Here is a 23,830-nt window from a genome sequence, read left to right as displayed (position 1 = left end):
CAAAAAAACCCGATCCATTGAAGGACTGGAAAAGCAAAAGCAGCTGTCCTACTACCAGAGGGAACGAATAGAAAGGTTTTGCTTTAATGGCCTACAATACTGCTTTGATTAACCATATCTTGCTTTGAGAACGTTGTCTTACTGCCTGTAATCAGCACAAGGTCACACAGCTCCAAACAAAAGGACTGCTGAGCCAAGACCAACTGGGATCACAGGCAACTGGAGTAAAGGGATGCAGGCAAAGAACAGGCTAGACACAGGATTCCATTTTAGGAGTGTCTCAGAGGGTTTGAGGGTGGAAGTGTGGTACCCCTGGCTATGACAGCTATAGATAGAACAGGTGTATTGTAAGCAACACTGGAGAAGTCATGGGAAACTCTCATGCCCTGCAATGTTTTGTTGCTTTTTAAGTTATAATCCCATTGGAAGTCTGAAGCAGTGGTTTTCTGACACTGCCAACCAGCCCCAGCCTTCAATTACCTCAAAAATACATAAACCAAAGCACATGACCACTTCTGACAATACAGAAATTGACCCTAATCTACTGCAGGAAACTCATATCACCACAGATCTTGCAAAATCCATGAAGTGATAGTCAATATCCCATTTTTTCTCTCCACAGAATTGATAGAGGAGGATCAGATCCACTACAAACTTTTCCCACACATACCCCCCACGTGCCTTTTCCCCTCTTGCCCCCTGGAACAGACACCAAATGTCCACAACTCCATCTGTAACCCCATTCACAGCACTGGAACACTGTGTTGCACTAGAGGATGGAAGAGCATTTCACAAGCAGGACCCAATGTCACTCTACCCCTGAGGAAGGAAAGCATCACTCAGCCCCTTTCTACAGTGAGAAATCGAGGGCAATTGCATGTAGCAACTGCAGACTGAATACAGCAAAATAATTTCTTGACTCCTTTCCTGATATCTGTGATAGCCACCTGGTAATCTTCTGCATGGAAAATATTCTCTAGAAAACAGATTGGGTTACTAGTTCAGCTACCCTCAGGAACTTCAGATTTTTTCCTCCTCCCTTACAATTTCTTTTTGATATCAAATACCACAACATTAAGGATCCTGATGATTTTTAATGCTATTTAGATTTCTTTCCTTGAGAAAATTTCGTAGGCCTCACGCTGCCCCATGAAGGCTGCTGACCTTAAAACCTTACTTGTTGGTTGTGAAACAGATTCATTTCTCAGAATCACCTTTGATGCACTCTCCAAGAACCTATAGGAAAATGTCACCTGTGGGTTAGTCAGCTCATTTGGAAAATTGTCTTCTCAGCATCTACTTGTCATGGTGTCTTGCCATTGATTTGTTGTTAGAAACAGACCTCTCCTCTTGGTTGCTGTCACAGACATCTCCACCTCAGTCACCTCCTCACCTTGTTGTTCCTCTGAGCCTGAGCAGTGGCCCTGCTGTCAAACTTTTTAAGTAAAGCTCAGTGTGGACTCCTGCAGCTCTTCTTTTTCATCTCTAATGAGATTGACCCATGGAGGCTGCTCCATTGAGGATTCAGGAGAAAGCCACTAATCAAGCTGACTGAGACACACACAAAGCTTCCTTCTCTCTATCTCTGTCTTCCACAGTTTCCTCTTCCTTTCTTACTGTGAAATCAACCTAGTTATCTACCTTTCTGTCACAATAGTAGCTAAGTAGCTCTTCAATATTTCAGAAATAGAAAAACCAGCATAATCTTTTCTTCTTTTCCTTCCCAGGCTGTAGGAGGAATTGTTCAATTTGTTTTTTAGGTGGCATGATGGCATGATTTGTTTGCTTGTTTATAGGCATGCATGCAAGTGGGTGTTTTGTAGATGTATGTGCAGAGCTTACCGGGGGAGGGCGAGGCTGAAGAGCCAAGCTGTGTATTTATTACTGAGAGTGGTGAGATGCACGACCTTCCACAGCTGATGTGTTATGGACCTCCACAGCACAGCATAGCCCCTGTCAGCACTCTGACTCCTGCTTTTAGCTCAGCCACACCAGCAAATCTGGAAAATGGCCTGGAAGCAATATATTTAGTGGGGGAAGAAAGAGGAAAGAGCAGCATTATTATTATTTCAGTCTCAGCTACTTCAAGATTGCCTCTGTCCTAGATATACAAGATATCTCCTGCTATTGACTGAACATCTACACATGAGGCAAATGCTGTGGAGAGGGTCTTTTCTTAGGCCAGCTATTATGGACAGGTAGGAAATGACATACAAGTTTCTCTTTGGGATTGAAGTGGTAGTGGAGTGAAAGTGTGCAGATCTTTGCAGAAACTTTGACATTTCTAGTGCTATAAGACATGACATCAGAAATATCCTGGACAGTGTACTTCTCAAAAAAAATATTTTTACCAAACTTCTCTAAAAAATATTTGTGCCATAAAGTACAAATACCCTAAAATATTTTGCTTTCATCGATGACAGATATTGCACTGGCTCCTAACAACCACATTTACTAGAACAGCTTTCATCCTTTTAACAGCTCTTCCTTTCTCTATGTACCATATGTTTTGTGCAGATCCTACAAACAGAGAGTCGGAGGCAATACCAAGGGTCTCCTACCATTTTTAAAGCTAAGTATTACTCAAGGGATAAAATAGCATCGAACATCATGTCAAGAGTTTCATAGTGAAAGGACATAACAGAAGAATGTATTTAAGTGGGACAATATATTTCCAGCATTGGATTCATCGGAACAGTGTTACCTCTATCCAGATTGCATGGACATTTGGGGACTTCACGTAATGCTGGGATGACTGTTTGCAGATTTTAAAGTAAAGAGTATGAAAGAAAAAAAAATATTGTTGTTGACTCCAAGGCAGTCTCTGTCTAAGTTTGTCCAACTGAATATCAGTCTTTCAGAAATTTGCAACAAATTTATCTGTTGTGTTGGTAGCACTAGAGTAGTGGAGTCCTTGTGTGTGAGTGAAGCCCTTCTTCACACATATGTGTATGTGGAGCTGGGACAGAGGGGAAATGTGTGAGTGAGATGCTGGGTACTGGAAGAATGTTTAATTCCTGCAGCGCTTATTTTGCAAAAGTCTAGAAAAAAGCAGAAAGGCATTAGAATTGCTGACCTGGCTGGATTTGCATTGTAGGTGACTGTGAGACAAAAATACTTTCTTTGAAAAACAACAGCTGATGAGGAACTGGTTGGATAATCCCATCCAGAGGATAGTAGTCAACTACTAAAACAAGCACAATGTCCAGATGGAGACCAGTGACAAGTGGTGTCTCTCAGGGGTCTGTACTGGGACCACTACTGTTTAATGTCTTCATCAATACAATCGGGGATCAAGCACATCCTCGCAAGTTTGCAGATGTCAGCAAGATCAGTGGTGTGGTTGACATGCCTGAAAAATGGGATGCCATCCAGAGGACCTGGACTAGCTTAAAAAGCAGGCCCATATGAACCTCAGGAGGTTCAACAAAGACACATACATCATCCAGCACCTGGGTCGGGGCAACCCAGTTTCAATACAGATTGGGGAATTAAGGGAACGAGAGCAACTCTAATGAATCAGAGGCTGGTCCTGAGCCAGCACTATGCGCTTTCAGCCCAGAGAGCCAAGAACATCCTGGGGTGCTTCAAAAACAGCATGACCAGCAAATCAAGAGAGGGGATTCTATTCCCCTGGTCTGCTCTCATGAGACCCCACCTGGAGCACTGTCTCCAGCTCTGGGGTCCACAGCATAGGAAAAACATGGACCTGATGGAGCAGATTCAGGGGATGGTAAGAAAAAACAATCCAAAGACTAAAACACTTCTCTTATGAGAAAAGACTGAGAGTGTTGGGGCTGCTCAGTCTAGAGAAGAGATGGCTGAAGGAAGACCTTAATGAGGCTTTTCAGTACCTGAAGAGGACTTATAAGAAAATGGGGACAGACATTTTAGCAGGTCCTATTATGACAGGACAAGTAGTAGTGGGTTTACAATACAAGATGATAGAATAGTTACAAGGAATAAATGTTTAATTATGAGGGTGCCTTATCCCTGGAAATATCCAAGGTTCAGGGTGAGCTCAGGGTGAACTCATATTCAAGTTCAGGGTGAACTGGGTTCTGAATAGACTGATCTAGCTGAAGATGTCCCTACTCATTGCACTAGATGACCTTTAAAGGTCCCTTTCAACATAAACTATTCTATGATTCTATGATTTTATAATTGAGAGAGTCCTGAATTCAAAAAGCAGAAGGGAAGAAAACAGGCACTTTATCTGAACCACCCTGTACAGTCATTATAGCAGCTCAGCATTGGGATGTCAATAGAATGTCATTGTATCTATCTCTGTGTCAGATTGGTTTAAAACACATGCCATTCAAAAAAAAAACAGCAAAAAAAAAAAAACTTAATTAAACCAACCAACCAAAAAAAAAAAAAAACACATATAGAAGAATCCATATAGATTTTTTATTTTCTCTCTGCATTTTGAATCCTCAGATTTCTTCTGGTCCAATTTTTCAGTATTGTCTGCAACTGTGAAGATGAAAAACACATATTCACAAAAATGAGATCTTTTGGTATCATGTATTTACATGAATCCAGTGTCTGGGGATTTTAAGAAACACCTGAATACAGAGTGGTGACCCTGCTGTTCCCAGCACAGGTCTGTTATGGGCTTTGTGTTAACATGTCAGTACACTTCCCTTTCTATATGCCATGACCTTTCCCTAAAGTTATGGATTTGTGAAACCACTGAGCTACTGCTCTGCAATGTGTATTCAACACTTGATCTGAAACCATGAAAAGTTTTCTTCTACAAAGTACACCAGAAGTGACAGACAGTACTTATTTCAAATACAGACATTTATGCCAGCACTGAAGGGAATATATCCCAAATTTCGCATATCAGAGGGTCTCTACTAGGCTTTTCCAAGGAAAGTAACACTCCCTTGGGGAGAAGCCTCTCTCCCTCACTTTCTCCCTTTGTTCTGCTTCACTAAGAGAAAAGGCTGCATCTTTCACCAGACAGACTCAAGCCTGCAAATCCCTTGGCAGACAGCAGACAAATTTCTGTTAGCTGATTCTTATGTGACCAATTCACATAGTACAAACAAATGATGATGCAAATGCTAAAGATGGCAAGACATTACAGTATAAACAAAGGCTCTTACAGGATCCTGACAGCTTCACTAGTTAGATCACTGCACACTGAAAGGAGGAGGGAGATCAGAGTGACTCTGCCCCATCACACTTGGACTCACAGTTAAGGTGGTTCATGCATACATGAGAGCATCTCCTCCGAGTACTCAGTGCTTTCCACAGAGCTGGGAAAACTTAAGGCTCTGCAGTCCTGACAGCATTACCAATAGTTACATGGAAATTTGAGCATCCTGCAGCAGAAGCAAACATTACACCAGGAGGCAGTGGGTGTCTTGAAGAGCATGTCTGTCCAGCCCCCTGCACATTCTCCAGGGCAGGCAGAAAATCAGAAGCCAGACTACCACCAGCTTGATGGAGTAGTGCACACACCCCCCCCACTCCCCTTCTCCTCCCCAGGCAGCGAGCAAAGGAGGGTGAGTGCTAGGAAGAAGGCAGGCTGGCTCCCCGATGTGAGGATCCTGCTCATAAAACTCAATTAAGTGGATTACAGATGAGCTCATTCCCAGCGGTGGGTCACATTCCATTAGAGGCAGGCTCAATGCCAGGCGGACTCAGCGCTGCTCGGATGGCAGCAAGATCCACCCCACCACTTACCGTCTCTGCCTCTGACCTCACTATACCTTGCAGGATTTCTTGCCCTGTGCCCCATGCTGCATGGCAGGCTCATTGCTCATCCCTGCTTATCCTCTCAGTGAGGTAATCAGGGCCAGTGTTAGGTCATGGAGAGATAACGGGATGGCCAAGCTCTCTGAAACACCTTGGTCTAGGGCAGCAACGTGGAAAAGGAAAAGCATAGGGAGAAAGAGGCAAAGTGAAGTAGGAGGAAGACTAGCAGAAAGAGACATCCCCTGGAAAACAATGGCAGAGTTCAGGAAAGGATGAACAGTCAGCCCCATAAACTGGATTAGTGGTATTTGACATGAAAGTAACAACAATCAGAGCTCTCAGCTCACTAATCCCAAAGGCTTTTTCACAGCATAGGTATAAGATTACAGCATCGTCTGTTACACACCACCTACAGTCACTGCACTCAGCACTCAAAAATGTGTGTGTGCTTGTATGTGGGGAACAAAGACTGTGTCTAGGGTATATTTGTGTGAGGGAATGACTGTGTTTGGAAGAGAAAATGGTGGGAGGAAGAGAAGGTGAATGAATCTGTGAAGGGTGAGTGTGTGTGGGCGTGAGGGCAGGAAAAAGCTGGATGAATGACTGTGTGGGTGGGTAGTACATGGGCTAGAGTAAGTCAAATGTTATAAGCACCTGCAGGCATTTTGCCAGATTTGAGACCTATTTTGACTTGCTTTGTACATCCCACTTTGCTTTACACTGTTTGCAAACGTTCTTGGCAGCTCAGCTTAATTTGTACAAATAGCAACCGACCAAGAGTGAGCCAAATCTGTTGTGAAATAGGTTGAAGAAGACACAGGTTTTTGTGCAGATCCAAGCAGCAGGGGCTTTGTACCATCTGGAATCTGTGTAACAAGTCCCAGGGAAAGGCCTACAAGGGAGATGAATCCAGTTACCTCCCCACCATTTGCCATTCCACGTGAGGAAGGAATACTTCAGACCAGTTACAAAGTGAGACATGCTGTCTGGACAATGATCCTCACAGGGCATAGGAGCCACACAGCGCAGGCATCTGCCATCCTGGCATAGGACACCTCAGTATCTACAGCCTCGGAGAGAGCTATCTCCTTTAGCTCAGAAGGACTGAGAGGAAGACAGCAGCCTTATGTTTTGTGCCCTTGTGTGTGACAAGTGAACTCAGTTGGCAGTGTGAGGCAGCAGGTTTCCTATTAGTTTTACCACCAGTTTATCAGGCAATTTTGGACAACTTCACTTGCCTTCTCCATATATTTGTTTGATAAGACAAAAATCTATCAGTAATGATACAGATATGAGATCTTGTGTTGGAAAGCACTATGCAAGACTTATGTGATATTATTCTCCTGCACTAGCTGAGGGTAGTTGTCAAATTTCCTTTGCATTCATTGGCAGCAATACTCAAACCATAAGCCCTGAAGAAGTCCAAGCCTGCACTGCAGGAGCTCCAACTCTAGTCTCTCCAGTTCTGCTGCTCCTTTCAGCAAATCATGACCCAGGTTCTGGCTGTCTGTCTCAGGACCTTCAGCATAAAATACATAGAGCCCACCCTGAGTGGCAAGGGATTTCACAGCCCCTTTGGCACAAGCCAGATTGTTCTTGCTGCTCTGTCCTTGGTAATTGCACTACCTGGCTTGTATATTAAGTGTGTTAAGAGTCCAGAATAGCTAGGATGCAAAAGTACTGTGGCCACATTTCTTTCCCCATAATGGTGCTAAAAGAACTTAGGGTCATGTATCACAACCAAGCAATCTGATCCCCTGTCTTTTATTATGTTTTTCCCTTCTCTTCTGACTGGCTTTTCTTTATCAGCATTTCTCTTTCTGCTACCCTGCCCCAGAGCTTTGCTCTGGCAAGTGCTGCGTGTACTGTGCCAAGCTGCTTCACCCTGCCTTACTGATGGTCCCTGGAATGGCTGACAGTACACTGCCATATCCTCCTGTCTGTGTGCACAAATTAGCAAGCCCTTTGCTTTTCACCTTCAGCAGAAACAGAGTGACCTGTCTATGCAATTAACCCCTACTCTCTTTAACTAGAGGGAAGACAATATATTGCTTCTCCAGGGACCCAAGAGAGAATGAGAAAAAGAAACAGAGATGCTATCTGGGAGCCAAAGCACTAGGTATAAAAAACCTTTTTCACCCTAACAGTATATCAGGTGCTGCCTCAAGAACTGTTATTGAACTACAGCCAGAAATAGTGTGGTCCTACCCTGTACATTTCCCCCCCTTCTGATACTCTTTGCTTCTTGAAAGTATTTAATTCAATGAAATGGTTTAAGGCCCTGCCTACAAGGAGGATCTTTTGTGAAATACCACATCTCTGCCTTCTAAACCTTCCAGCTGAATGGGAATAACTGCTGTGGTTGCCACGGCACACGCTACACAAAAATGATGCTTGAGTTTAATTATACTGAGTGGTTGAGGCCACTGCCTCACTGCTCTGGGATACATTGCTCTGAAAAGCAGCCAGGTAATTCTGCTGCTGCTGCCTTTCTCTCAGTGGCCTGGGAAGGGGAAGGGAGGAAGGGTGACAGGGAGCAGGGCTTTCTGCCAGGTTTAGCTACAGCAAAGTTACCTGAGCTGGGTGGTCTCAAAGGATGTGGCTACACCAAGCAGGGATCCCCCAAGGCAGTGCCAGAGATGGCTGGTGGGTTCTGAGGAGTATAGGCAAAATTTGGTTTGGATGTAGAGATTTCCACTACACTTTTCCAGTGTAAGATGAGGAGAAAGAAAGAAAAGGGACTGGGAAAGGAGAGAAGGCAGAAAGGAACTGGAATTGTATCTCTCAAGACTCCAAAGATAAGAAAATAGAAGCAATAAGGATGTTTCTGAGAGACCATTATCCTCAGTCATAAATGTTATTGTACCCAACTCAGCCCTTCTCTAAGGGGTGTTGCCAACCCAGCTTTAGTAGAGTTGACAGCAGGGTTGGTGGTGCTTCAGTACCTCATACAGCTACTGCCTACTTTTCCTGGAGTTGGTCATGGGCAGTTGTGTCCCAAATAACTACAGAGCTGGAAACAATATAACCACATGTGCTTGGAGACCCAGCAAATTCTGCTCAGAAATGGGGGAGATTAGCCTAAGTCACCCTATGCTAATATGGCTAATTTCCTTTTGGGGATCCTGACTCTGCCTGGATATGCACACATATCCCAGCTCATCTGGGGCACGCTCAAGTGCTGACAGCACAGCACTGCCTTACCAGCTGGACCCACCCTGAGGAGCTCACACAGGAGTGGTGTTTTTCACCTCCCTAATGGGCATTTTCTTCTGAAGTGCAAGCAGTTCTTGGACTCAAAAGTCCATCTGCAACAAAATTCTCCCCAGATGCTTCAGGAATCTGCCACTACTTCCATCACCCAAACTTCATTCTCCATAATCCTAAGGAGACTCAGATAATGATGAAACCCCTCCCTCCCTCCCTCCCTTCCTCCTTTCCTTTTCCTTTTCCTTTTCCTTTTCCTTTTCCTTTTCCTTTTCCTTTTCCTTTTCCTTTTCCTTTTCCTTTTTTTCCTTTTCCTTTTCCTTTCCTTTCTTTCCTCCTTCCCTCCCTCCTGATTTCTTTTTTCTTTTCTTTTCTGGGGTTTTTGTTTCCCTCCTTCTGGTTGAAGGTCTTTGAGTTCCCACATATCAGAACTAGACAAGTCTCTTAGATCATGTATAGGAGCTACCCTCTTCTTAGAGAGACATCCAGGAACAGAGAATTTTATCAGAGGGTCAGGGGAGTTTGCTGTTAACCTTCTTGAGAGCCACCAGTGATGAGGGCTTTTAGAGAATTTTTTTTTTTTTGAATGAATATTTAGGACTTCCTGAAAAGGACCAAAGTTTGCATGGAGCAGTAACAACTTATTATGGTATGCTGGGGGCAAAACGTAAAAAAAAAAAAAAATACCACTCACAAAGAAAGAAATAAAAAACACCCCAAATCCCCAACCAAACAACCAGTAAAAACCCCACCAAAATAAAAAAAAAACCCAAACAAAAACCAAAGCAAACAAACAAAAATCCCAACAACCAAAACAACCAAACAAAAACACCCAAAATCCCAAACAAACAAAAAAAAAAACAATCCCCAAGTTCCATTACATCAGTAAAGTTCTTGGTATGCCTGAAGATGGACAGCTAGAAGTGTTATTTGAATGCATCACAAACAAATGAAAAAAACACTACCTCCAACAAATAAAGTTACATCAGATATTTTGGCTTAAAATTCAACAGATGTATGTTAAACTAATATGTAAATATACACTGATGCACTTTTAACTACCTAAAACATAAATTTGAATATTTTGTAGTCCCGAAGGCCCTTAGCTAAAATTTGGTGAGTCCCAGCCCCAAAGACACCAACACATCTTAATCTTCAGATAAAACTGGGTTTACTATTCAAAGTACTAGACAGACAATAGCTTTGCCACCTCCACCCTCGTGCCCTGGTGCACTCCGGGTTGCTGCTAACACTTCTGTAGAGTTCTTTTAGGAAGACACAGCTTGCACTGGACACCAGCACACATTCCTGGGGTATTCCTTGTATGCATATAGTTACTGTGTTGGTGTCAGGCATGTTCCAACCAATTTGCATCATAGGTATATATACAAATTGAACACAGATTGTGATCCCTGGCTTCAAAAGGTGAAGCCAGCTGCATTTAACCCACTGGTCTCACACAGTAAAGCTCTGCGACTGTTGCTTTCCACTCCCAGGCAGATGCGGCATTGCTTGGTCACCATGGTGACAAGCACTTTTCAGTAGGTAACCACCACCCTGAACTGTGCAACTCTCTCCTGTCCGAAGCCCAGGCCCGTGTACTCACACACGGGCACTTTCCTTTGCCTGTGCAGCCCTGCTGGGGCTTTGCCCGCCACTCCAAGCTCCGCCAACACCTTCCCGCACCCTGTATTCCTACACTGAGCGTGACCACAGGCACCAGCGGCGCTCCCACCGCTTCGGTTAAACTGCTAAATATTTAACGGAGAGAATGGCTGGTGCCTTCCCTAAGCCTGCTGCGGGAGATCTCCGCGGAGGATGGTTGTGTTGAGCAGTCACCCGGCCAGGCGTCCATGGAAGGGACAGCTGGGCTCAGCAGTCGCCCCACGCGCTCTTCATCCTCCCCTTCCTCCGCTGCCCACCCTTGTCACTGCCCTGCATTACGGGCTGCGTCCCGCCGAGCTGTGCCAACCGGAGCGGGAGCCGCAGCCGCCCCAGCGCCCCGGGCTCCCTGCCCTGCCCGCGGGGAAGCCTCTGGCCCCCAAGCGAAGGGTTAAGGCCGCCGCCCCTCGCCGCCATGGCTCCCCCCGCACGTCCCCGCAGACATGTCCCCTCCGCCAGGGCTCCCCCCGCCGTCTCCATGGAAACCGGCCCCGAGCAGCTGCCGGCTGCGCCCCGGCCGCCGCGGCCTCGCCGGGGGAAGGCGATGGCAGCCCTTTTACTTCCTCGGTCCCGCCGGTGCAGCGGGGAGCAGTGGCTGGGACATGCCCTGAAAATGCCCCGGTGGCCACGAAGGCCAGCGGCATCCTGGCCTGGCTCAGCAATAGGGTGGCCAACGGGACCCGGGCAGTGATTGTCCCCCGTACTGGTGATGCCGCACCTCGAGTCCTGTGCCCAGTTCTGGGCCCCTCACCACAGGAAGGACATTGAGGTGCTGGAACCTGTCCAGAGAAGGGCAGCGGAGCTGGTGAAGGGTCTGGAGCACAAGTCCCGTGAGGAGTGGCTGAGGGAGCTGGGGGTGTTTAGCCTGGAGAAAAGGAGGCTCGGGGTGACCTTATCACTCTCCACAACTCCCTAAAAGAAGGCTGTAGCCAGGTGGGGGTTGACTTTTTCTCCCAGGCAACCAGTGATAGAAGAGGAAATGGCCTCAAGGTCACACTAGAGGAGGTCTAAATTGGATTAGGAAAACAATTCACTGAAAGGATGGACAAACATTGGAAGAGTGAACTGTGAACAGTGGAACCGCTGAGGGAAGTGGTTGAGCAACCATCCCTGGAAGTGTTCAAAAAATGTTTGGATGTGGTACTTGGGAATATGGAGTAGTGTGAAGCATGGTGGTGCTGAGTTAATGGTTGAACTTGATGATCTTGAAGGTCTTTTTCAACACTAAGAATTCTATGATTTTAAAATAGAGGTGTAGGTGAGTCGTCTGCTTGCCCTGAAGTGGGATATGGAGCTGAGCTTAGGGCTTTGTTCTCCTCTCTGTTTACCTCCAAGAAGATTTTCAGATTAAAAACTTACCAGAAATGTCACACATTGCTACCATAGCCTCTGAAACAAACGCTTGGCAATAACTGCCAACCCTTGTGGCTCTGTGGCTCCCCTACCCAGGTTTATGTTCTGGTGAGGGCTTCCCTTCTCTGGAGAGATGAACCAGGCTTGTCCTCAAGTGATAAAATTGTCCTTCATCCACTGAAAAAAAGGAAAATGTCTTACACATATTTGTTGTTTAGGTGTTTTTTTGTTGTTGTTGTTGTTTTCTTTTGTTTTGTTTTTTTTTTTTTAATATGAGATGGCATTGACCTACCCCGAGATACAGACGTAAACTATGGAAGTTGCTTTCACTTGAGGTTGTAACACATCCTCTCTGTGGCAAAAGTTGTCACTAGCACACCCAAGCCTCTTTGCACTGAAGATCCTTTTGCACTGTTCCCATGTGTGCCCACACAGGCAAATTTGTTCACAGCTCCCTGGGGAAGAGTTACACTGTGCAGCATGAGTATGGAAAGGCTCCAGAAGCCCTCGTAAAATGCACAGGTGACAGCAGATCCTGTGGGAACAGGTCAGGCTTTGCTTTCATCTGTGTGCCAGCCTGGAGAGTTGGCCTGGTGCTGGAAACATATGCCAAAGGATGTCCCAAAAGTAGGTTGAAAACAGGAAATTCAGCTGTGTTCACTAATTGTTCATAGTGAAACATGTTCTTTTTTCACCACCCTTATCTCAACTGCACTGTCTTGGCTAGCAGAAAATTAACTCCAGTTTCAGCTCTGAGAGACTACACCTATTCTGCCTATAAGGTCAAAGTAGGGCCTCAATTTTGAATTTGACTCTTTTTTCTAACTCTCTTTTCTTCTAGCTCCAAAACTATCTTCTGCCTTCATCTTCAACTTTACCAAATCTCATCCTGATCTGATGTCCTTCATTATATGGCTGCTGAAATCCTTCTGCCCAATTTCTCTGTAATAGTTCAGTGTGTCCTTAACCAGCAATTATACATCAGAGATCAAAAGAAGCCTTTCTCCATACCAGTAAGATGCTTCTGAGACTAAAATTTTGCCTGTGTACATAAGGCTACTTTATTGTCTGTGCTCTTCTAAATCAAACTGATGCCCATTGCCCCCCAGCTTTCCTACCTCATGTTTTTCCTCTAATGATCTCTGCCTGTTACCCCATCTCCTTCACAGTCTGAACAATTTGCAGTGTAGGATCTCCTTCTTTGATACTGTCCTCCCAAACCCTCACAGTGATGGGTCACTCCCTGATATGAAACAGCACAGACACTGTAGCTGCTGTTTGGCTTCACCCAGGGAACATCTCTCCCTGACTGCTGTTGGCTAATTAGAAGATCTGATATGGTCTAATAGCTTGGTTGTTAAATGCAAACCCCCTCAGCTGCAAAATGCTGGGTTGATTTGCTGGCAGCTCTCAATTTTCTGCTCTTCTTCTATTTTCTTATTACACTAAGTAAAGATGACCCTTTCTTCTTCTTTCCTAGAACAACCTACTTAGCAGACATTCAAATATGTAAGTAGTGAAGGTGATAGAAATGCACACAAATGGAGAACTGAGGCTATAATTTGAGTACACACAGAGCCTAGGCTATTCAATCCTTGTTATGGAAAGGTAGATGAGTTCTCCAGCTCTATAATCAGAGAAAAGGTATGGATCAAGTGGAGATGAGTGCTAAGAGTTACATCAGATTCTTAAGTCTGCCAGGCATAAAGATTGCAACTGAGGTATAGCTAGCTATTATTTGATTTTGTGTTATCACATGACTGCAGCTTTTTCTTTAGAATGAGCTCTTAGACAAGACATCCATGTTTTTTTGACTCTTGCAGCTGACCACAATCATGAAATCGCTGTGGCCAGAAGAAGCTCCAGTTGACTGACAGTGGAGCAGGCACCGAAAAGCCACCAAGCTGTGTAGCAGCGAGGTATGGAACTAGCTATGCCAATGTTTGCCTCAAGACATGAGTGCTCAGGTCTCAAAATTGCCAGAACCTATGATGGAACTTCATTACTCAGCTGATCAACACGTAGAAGAGAGAAAAATAGCATAAAAAGGAGGGTGAGGAATGAGATTTCTAGAAGGTATATGTGTGATACTGCCAGATCCTGTCTGAAGTTCAAAAACCAATAGGATGAAGATCATACTGGCAGAGAAAAAACAAGCCAATTTGAGATCTGAGATCTGGAATAAGAAAATGTGAATGAAAGTAGGTCTTTTCTCCAGTTCAGCATGTGCAAGATCATCTAGACCATCTTAGTTCCTGATACACCTAAATTCCTAAATTTATACTTCTCAGGGCCTTTAACTGGCTCTGTTAATTCCAAATTCAGAGAAAACAGGGCTCAAATGGATACTAGTACACAGACACAGCTGTCATCTACCTTCCCTGCCACAAGACTGGATCAGATACCAAGAAATGACCACTATTATTTCCTTCATTGCAAACTTAGTGAAGTAGTGGGATACTAATCAAACCATCTTACAGTCAGGATGATAGGACCAACACCTAAGAGAAGTTTTGAACATGCAATGATAAACCATCTTCAGTGGCTTGTAGCACTGCCTATTTTCAGTCTTAGTTGCCTTCAATGTAATGTGGGGCAAAGAAGCAAAAGGGAAGGTTTTAGCTCTTGGTTTCCTCTTCAAAGAGCTTAGCTGTGTTAGCCTGTCACTTGTGACTTTCTTCTTTGTACACAAAGATTGGATTTGCCATAAAACAAAACCCATTTTTTTTGTTTTGTACAGACTTCACCTGAAGAAATAAGGTCAGGAAAAGCAACACTTAATGAAGCTACTTGCAATAATGTTTGCCTGCATATATCTATCCTAAATGGTAGGAAAGTATGAAAGCCTCCTTCTATTACTACCCTTGGTGGGGTAAGCAGGGAGGACAGGCATGGGACCTTCCAGAACCATGAAGATGGCTTCTTGGCATGGTTCAGAAGCAGCAGGAACAAAAGTCAGCTTAAGCCATCTTTAATAAAAGCTGTGCATAGCAAGCACAGTCTCAACCATAAGCAGCTTTACACTGCAATCATAACACAGAGAGACCAGAAACAGCACATACTACAGAGACCAAGTCTCACTTTCAGTAGTGATTCACAGGGGCAAATGAGGACAAAATTAATGTAAGTAGAGAAGAAAAACTGACATTGCTGTGGAAACCATTTCACTTCATGGCATTTTAAGTCTAAACTAAATTCCCAACAATGAATCAATGCAGTTTTGTGTTATTCTACTATTGCAGCCAGCCCAGAGTGGGCCATGGTGACAAATACATTCCAGGCTATCTCCATGAAGCAGAAGCCCCTACTGTTTCAGCCAAAATGCCTGTAGTGACAGTATATGCTTTATGTGGTTCAGCTAGGACTGGGAAACCTGATCTCATAAACTTTGTCAGCATGAATTATGTCTTTATTATATTAAATGGCATCTTGGCGTTTGCCCATATACCACATCACAGCTTAGCAAACACATATACAGGCCACTCTGCCAGAGTGTGCAGGCATGGGGGCAAAGCTGTGGCTGTTGTGAGGCCTCCCATCTCTGTGCCTGTCCAATTTGGTCATGATTGACATCTCAGCTGAGATGCTTCATCAGTGTAAGTTCCCCCTCCCTGCCTCATTCTTAAGCTTTCAGAAGATAGGCGCTTGGTCCTGTGTCTGTTCAGAGGAAGCACCGTGACCTACATGTCTGCCCCTGACCTTTAGCCTGATCAATAAAACTACAAATTGGTCTTTTCTTATCCTTGACACTTTAGTCATAAAATCCCTATTGAGATGGAATGAAACACTGAACTTTATGTCTAGGCATCATGAACATGTTTCGTAGCAGGGGAAAGACTGGCAGTATTTCAGCCATCAAAAATACAACCCTCTTTCACTCACTCTCTGTGCAGCAATCCTGTGTGTGATATCTGAAACCTGTAGAATGTAATTTTTGGTTCTATATTCACACAATTTCCCAAATATTCCAGAACAGCTAGAACCTCTAGTGTGCTTTAACAACACTTTTTTACTACCATGCGGGCTTTCCCCCTTTGGTGATGTTCAGGAGGAAGAAGGGAAGAGGCCTTATTTCCCTCAGACAGGAACAGAGATGGTTTTGGGAGAAAGTCAACAAAGCCAAGTAAGAGTGTAATGCCAGATGGGTGCACAGTTTTTGCTGGTAATTCTGTTGCCTGATGTTTTGTCCCTGCAAGGGACTGCCTGTAGTGGTCAAGGAGCATGAGAGGACATGGGAGGGCACAAACCAAAATTCTCATCTTCTTAAGACTGGCACGGTGTTGGCAGACCTGAGCTTGCATTGGCCCTTGTGCAATAAGCAATACTTGGATGAGAAAGCATGTAATGGGTGGGGGGTTCTATACCAACAACCTTTATCATAAAATCAGAAGGGCTTTAACATGGCTCTAAATGTGGTTGTTGTGTTACTTTACACCCCTTGCAGAGCAATTCAGAGGAAGGAAGGAGGTTGTAGTGCACAGTTTTGTGCACAGCTTGGAAAATCTATTCCATCGTTACCGTGAAATAGCTGTTGGAGCCACATGCTTTCTTCATGCTGGCAAGAGTGTTGTGTACTTAGCATGCTCAGCTGCTAGTGGGGTTGTAAACCATACTTTTTACTCAGCTCCACTGCCATGGGATGGCCTTGAATAACCTCCTGTGTCACATCAGGGCTTTTCGCTGGTGAAATGAAACATGACTGTGAATCAGAGGAATGAAGAAAATCCTAACAGACTCTTCTAATTCCTTTTGGATAGCCAGGCCATTTCTTTTGCCAGGAAGGCTTGCCATCATGTACATCCATCCACAAAACCCAGAAAGCCAGATCCAGTCAATAAGGTGGACCTCAGAAGACCAGGAGTCTTTGGGTTCTTGAAAGCCCAAGAGGAGTGGTATGAAAATAGCAGCATCTCCTATGTGGCTCTTTGATGCTGCTGTGTGCTACCTAACACTGCTGAGTCTGCAAACACAATTTCCTCTGCCTCAGCTTGCAGGAAAGCCCAGAAACACTGTGTTGGAATCACACAGCACATGTTCAAGGCAGGCAGGTGGCAGGTTCAAAGTGGAGCAAAGAAACAGCTCCTTTATGTAATGCACAGTTAAGCTCTGGAGTACCTTTTCTCAGGATTTAATGGGTGCTGGAACTTCATGTGAGTTTCAGAACTAATCCAGTACAATCCTGGAAGAAGCAAACATTGGAAGCTACATGATGCAGCTCTGCTGCTGTGTTGTGCAGGGAGTTCTTAAGCCAAAACTCCCTGGAGACTGGAAGAATATACAGGGCAGAAGTTACTATACGCTGGCCCTGTGCTCTTAGCAAGGAAACACTGTTGGCCACTGTCAGAGAGAGGACTCTGGCTACACAGAATGGATGCCTCTGCTGTTGCTGGTTTTACATAACCTTACATAATGCAGGGTGTGACTAGAGTCTTCTAGGTTTACGTGCTTCCACACAGACAAACCCATCTTCAGGAAATAGAGGCTTTTCCTAAAGAGACTTTTAGTGACATCAGCTTTTAATGACACTGGCTCCCTATATCTCATTCCAGAGATCTCATTCCCATTTTAGGGATCCAGACACTGGATCCCTATATCTTATTCCAGGGACTTTCATCTTCACCTATTTATCCTTTATCTAATTTGCTGGATGATCTTTGTGTCATACTAGAGATCAGGTCTTTATTACAATGTATACTACAGTATCTTATTAAAAAAAAAAAAAAAAAAAAAAAAAAAAAAAAAAAAAAAAAAAAAAAAGGAGTTGTTCTTCAGAAGAACTAGTTGCCAAAAAAAGAAGATAAACAGAACAAGAGACACAGCAGAACAGAGAGGGAGCACAAATTGAGGAAAAGTTGGTCCCATTTGAATTGTTAACAAACCAGTTCACATCTCTCAACTCCCAAATGATGGCACGCAAACCTCACATATGCCAACTGGTCTAGTCCCAGGCTCATTTTAAGCCCTACCTCAGAATGCTATTTTTTTCTATTTTATTTAAAAGTGCTTTCTGGTTTTATAGCTGAGTGCCCTTTCCTCTGGTGAAAAGCAGTGTCGTCTGACACAGGACAACAGCTCAGCTTTTGGTAGTGGTTATTGCTCTGCATTACTGTGACCATTTTCTTCCCTTTTGCAATGCCATTAAGGACTGAAGGAGGTGAATAGTTAGAAGATAATACACCATTAGGGACCAGCCCTAGCTGCACAATACATTTCAAGTACACCGATATTCACCTTCCAGTTTCATCTGTAGTCCATGCTCTGTAAAAGTATACCAGCACTGATACAACTGAGGCTTGCCCAGACACAAATTCTGTTAGATGCAGTGACATCAGTAGACCACCATGATTTTAGCAGAACCAGGATTTCATATTCCAACTTCCCAATATGTTGTCTCATGTCATATTTGAGTGTGGAACTTGAACAACGCTGTATGACATAAAATACTCTGCATACCAACAGATTTGTGTTGGACTTGATCTAGTCATTCTGACTTCCTTATTCATATGGTTGAGCTGTGCAAGGAATAAATATCTCTGGTACCAGATTTAGAAAGAGTGTATTTTATTGCAGACAAGAAGATATTATCTGCTCTGGTGGCAGTACAGGGGATTGATGGCAGTTTACAAAATGCAGAAACTCTGTGTGTATGTGTTAATCTCTGATAGGCTTATCGCTGTACTAAACTGCTTCCATAAATCGTAGGCTTAATGCTGCTTTCAGGTACACCAACACACACCCAGTAACTCCTGGAGAATTTGAAGATAGATAAATTACAGCAAAATTTGATCCCTTGTAGTGTCAGTGTTTTTTTAACACTCATCTTTTCAATAGGTGGAACACATAAACACTCGAGATTGTCACTTACCTCAGCAACTTCAGCCTTGCTGGAAGGCAGCTGAAGAAATCCACTGAATATAGCTAGGAGGGGCAGATTCCATAAACCCATTATATGGGGTGATTTATGTGGCATTCATTGTGACTGGGCTTGAGGTTTATATTTGCCTTGTTTTTACAGTATATGGCTGGTCAACTCATAATGAATGTTGTACTCAAATCTATGGATAAAATATGAAGTTCACAGAGGAAAAATAAGAACAGAATTTACATTTCATTCATTTTTTCGTGTCTGCTGTTTCTGCACTCTCAAAAATCAAAATGCATTTGTTGTATCCTAATCTACATCAAGCTGTCCTGAAGGAACATTCATTATTCTTTTATTGTCAGCAAAACACATTGAAACAAGGATATTAAACATCTGGCCAACATACATTTATGTGGCCCAAATGGCATATTCAAGTTCTAAGAACGTAAGAATTTCTTTGGAAACAAAAGTAGTTTTCCCTGTGACTTGGGAGAGATGCTATAAAAGATGAGCTTGTATAAATAAAGCAGTGTTCTCTACCTGAGACAATGCATAGCATAAAACATTACCTGGGAAGTGAAAACTCCTGTCCTCTACCACTAATCTCATTTCAAGCCTAATGAGGGCACTTAGACTTAACTAGTTTGCTGCTAAGCCAGGGTGATTGACAGAGAGACAAGCTTAGGACTGCAGAGAAGACAAAAATTATTATTGCCAAAAAAAAAAGCTTAAAAAAAAAAAAAAAGCATAGAGATTTACAGAAGAACAGGGACCAGAAGAAAAAAAAAAAGGCAAAAATGTGTGGCCATAAGACCTGGGCTTGCTTTCTTGCTTTCACCCCAACAGAGAGGTCTCAGCTATGGCTGGTGGCAGGACCAGAGAGGGAGATGTTGTTTGCAGAGGTGTCAGAGCAGGCACAGCCCAGCACCTGTGAGGCTGGTGTAAAAAAATAATGAAAAGCTGGGAGGTAAGTTCCCAAACATCAGGTCACAACCCCAGTATCTCAAGGTTTTTCAGCCTCAGAGAATTTTCCTGCTGCCAGCACATTTTGGGTAAGAAAAGTGATTTTCTGCAGCAGTGGAAAAAGGCAAGAAAGGCTGAGAAGTGGGGGAGGGTGAAAAGGATCAGTGGCACTTTGGTTGTCATCAGTCTGATGGAAATGATAGTAGATTTCAGGAGATCTGTGAACAAGAGAGGTTGGCGATGAGATTTTCAGATTTATGGGAGATGACAGATAGGTAATAGGGTCTGTCACCTTTCCTCCACATCTCTAACCATTTCTCCCCCAATGCCCTTTACTCCTTTCTTACTCCCTGGAGTACATGGGCTCCATTTCTAATTTGCTACCTTCCCTAAACCCCACAATCCCTTCTCACTACCTGAGCAGCCTTCTGCCAACACATATGTCCTCCATCCCATCTATTACCCATCTGTATCCTATTCCACTCTTCAAAACAGCTCCTCCAGGTGGCAGAGATTGTTGTCATAGAAATGGAGGCACAGGGGCAGAGCTAGGAAGGTGCAAATGGCAGAGGAAGAAGGGGCTACAAGTTCCAATGATGATTGCTGTTGATGTAGAGGGCAACAAAGGCAGTGTGCAGATTGAGCCTCTCCAGCTAGGAGACAAAAGGGACATGGTTATCCTTCAGGAAGGTTTGTCTCAATACTGCTGCATACCTTAGGGCAGTCTAAGTCACTGTAGTATGCCAAGTCATTTGGGATGGGCAGGGGCAGGTCTGCTCCTATCCAAAACACATGGGCATTGGAAGTCACATACCCTGTAGCTGCTGTGGGGGCTGCAGCCTCCCTCCTGTCATGGGACCTCGAACCCTGGGCACAGCTGGCTGGCAGACATGCAGGGTGCCAGAGAGGGAGACTGAGAAGAGTGCTGAACAGGGAAAGTAAGAGATGTGGATGCTGTGCGAGGTGGGGGCAGGTGGGGTAACTGGTGTGTCTCATGCATAAGGTGCCACCAGCTGGCAGGGTGCCAAGCCCATCCAGGGATGAACAAGGCACAGACAAAACACCACTCTGGAAGAAGACAAGGCTGAGAATGAGGTTAGATTCACAACAGCCAGACATATAATTTCCATCATGCAAGACAGTTCTGCACCTTTATTCAACATGATAGTTAAGAGGCTTGGAAATAATCAGGAGGAAAAAAACCTGTGATCGAGGCACTATCACAGAATTCCAACATCCATGGCTGCCTGCTAAGAAACATTGCCACTTGTTTTGTTGGGTAATGGAGAAAATCTTGTCTCTTTTCTTCTTCTGTTTTGAACTGAAATAACTGCTTCATGTAATCTTTCAGATGCCTTGATCATTTAGTATTATAAGTTGATGCAAGTATGTGCCCACCTTACAAATTCAGCTGGTGTACTTTTCCATTCCAGAATAACTAAATTATTGCAGTGTAATGACTCGGAGTCCAGTTTTCAAAGGCCCTTATCAAATGGTTTAAAAACTTGCATCATACTTTCCAGAATACCTCCAGCACTTCTGACAGGAGATGTTTGTGAGTGGTGAGGGAATGGCTGCTATATAAAGTAACACGAGTTTGATTTCTGTGGGGCAAATTAAAAGAGGATTACAACAACAATAGCTATAATAATAGTAACAACATCATCAATAATAATGATAGGGTAGCACTCTTTTAGCTGAGCTCTAGTAACTACTGCAGTGATGCTGCTGCCCTCAGCTGCCCATCCTCCCCTGTGACAGAGCCTTGCTGTCACAGAAGCCGAGCCAGCGGAAGGAGATATGTGTCCAGGTGCTTGGCTGTCCCCACAAGCAGCCCATGGTGGCTCTGGCTAAAACATGCAGGGCTGAGCTTTAGCACACATTTTCCAGTGGTGCTCCAGAGGTAACAGCCTCCAGCAGCGAGGTGGGCTGGACAGAAGGGCTGTCAGGGCAGCACCCAGCACATGAAAATCAGAGCTGTTGTTTTTAATGAGAGGAATGAGGATGCCTGTGCTATGTTTGAATGGATACATCCCTACCATGGGATCGCCACCCTGATGATGTCTGACAGGCTTTTCCATTGGGCAAGGCCCAGTGTTTGGCAAAGGGAAATAAGTGTTTCCAGTGAAGCAGAATGAGTAACCTTTTGTTAACCAGTAAGAAGAACAATAGAAACCTAAGAATTAAGTGATGCCCCCCTGTTTCAGATCATAACCGATATCGGTGCAGAAATTGTTGCCCTGGGGCTGCTGCGTGTCCCCTGCTCCTGCGGTCAACCATCACCCATGAGCTGAGGCCAAGCCCTGCCCATTCCTCTGCCTGCAAAATGTCCACAGCTCTTCCTGTCAGCTGCAAACAGCTGTTGCTAGGGAACTGCGAAAAGTCAAAAAGACAGCAAAGGATGAGGGGAGAGCAGCAGCAGAGGGATGGCAGGCCGCAGCTGGTGAAGGGGGAGGTGAAGGGGGAAGGGAGGCGAGAGGGTCAAGAAAGAGGAAGAACTGAAGAGCCTGGGCTGGGAATTGATCCTCATCTTGCCACAGAGAAACAATTCCCTGTCCCTTAAGGACTGTGTTTTCTTATAATCACTAAATGGCTTCCCTTGATTTTGTTTTTGTGTTTGTGTGTGTGTGTGTGTGTGTGTGTGTGTTTGTTTGTTTGAACCTCTCTAGGACAGAGGTAGAATATATTTTTATTTAATATGCTTTCACACTGTTTTGTACTTAATTATCACCTCACCCTTCATCCCTTTCCTCTGTTAATAAAAAAATTGCCACTCTTATTTTTGCTTTCCTTCACTTTTAAGGACTGTTGTTCTTTTCCACTGAAGCATTGAAATTGTAGATATACCTCATCTGGTAAATGCAGCTGGAACTAAAACAACAGTTTTCATCTTTTGTCTTGAAATTTTCCTTCTTCCTGGAATTAATGGGGTGCTGACAGATGTTTTCTCTCTGGGAAACATCAGGGTTATAAAGTTATTCACAACACAGAGTTACCTATGCTCCAGTCAAGATCTGCCTTATTTATCTAAGGGCCTGTTTCAAAGCCAGCTGAACCCAGCAGCAGGTTGTCCCCGTGCAAAACTAACTTTGGATTAGGCCATATCACTACAAATCCCTGCTGACTCATAGGTCATATGTAAGAAATCTGCATCTGGTGGCATTTGACTGCTCACTGAAGTGACTGGACAGCCTTAAAGCTGGTGCAGGTCTCTTCATGGGACCAAACCACAGCTTAGACTCTGGCATTAGGTCCTCTCAACAGATGCCTCGACGTCTCTGCCACTGTACTGTATTGAGTGGGTTGGAATGTGGTAAGTGATGGTGTTTGAATTAGGGTGGATTCTAATTGTGGGCAGTAAGAAAGCTGTCTGAGCAAATGCATCTAAATAAGGAACAAGATTATATAGTTCATTGCCAAACTGAAAGAAGGAAACAAAATATTCTTTGCAATTAAAAAAATATATATTAGCAACATCATGTGGATAAAAAGGTCAGTAACAAGATATATATGGATAGAGTCATTAAAGAAAATAAAATAAGTTATGTGTGGAATTTCCAAACTCAACTGTGGTTGCAATACCTTCCAAAGAAAGCCATGACATATAGTAAAAAGCTCTGTTTTATTGGTTTCAAATACTGCAATGTATAATTGACTTATGGCAGGGGTGGGTGATGGGATAGGCAGTATTTCACTTCCAAGCATTTGGTCCAAAATCAGCCTTGGTTAGCAGTGATTGAATGTTATTAGTGTTTGATGGGTCTCTGGTGGAACCCGTGAAATGCGTCGGAGGTTTCAGCGCACTTCCTAGTGGGCAGGTGCCCATACCACTAAAACCACGGCTCTTTGGAGCTCGTTACACTCACTCTCATTGGCAATCTCAGTGGAGAGGCTCACGGCTGAATGGAGCGTGGAGCAGTCTCCATGCTGATATTTCTTCTCTGCCAGTCCTGTGCTGAGGCACAGTAAGGAAAATACTGGTCTCAGTGGCTTGCTGTTCCTATCTATTTGTCAGAGCAAGGGAATATCTTTCAGCTTTTGGAGCAAGCGTGATAAAGGAAGATTACTGAGCTT

The 23,830-nt window shown here is 44.1% G+C and overlaps 1 long non-coding RNA gene across 1 annotated transcript; it reads right to left on the bottom strand.

Moving 5' to 3' along the window:
• Positions 1-1,576: 1,576 nt before the first annotated feature.
• On the bottom strand, positions 1,577-8,660 carry LOC137468904 (uncharacterized). Its single transcript, XR_010996245.1, has 2 exons — positions 8,284-8,660; positions 1,577-2,012 (listed from the first exon to the last, which is right to left on the bottom strand). It is a non-coding gene; the product is annotated as an uncharacterized lncRNA (long non-coding RNA).
• Between the last annotated feature and the right edge of the window lie 15,170 nt (positions 8,661-23,830).

The sequence above is a fragment of the Anomalospiza imberbis genome, chromosome 2 (assembly GCF_031753505.1).
Source record: "Anomalospiza imberbis isolate Cuckoo-Finch-1a 21T00152 chromosome 2, ASM3175350v1, whole genome shotgun sequence".
In the NCBI taxonomy this organism is placed as follows: Eukaryota; Metazoa; Chordata; class Aves; order Passeriformes; family Viduidae; genus Anomalospiza; species Anomalospiza imberbis.
Note: the sequence above shows the minus strand (reverse complement) of the source record. Positions and strands in the feature narration are given on the sequence as shown.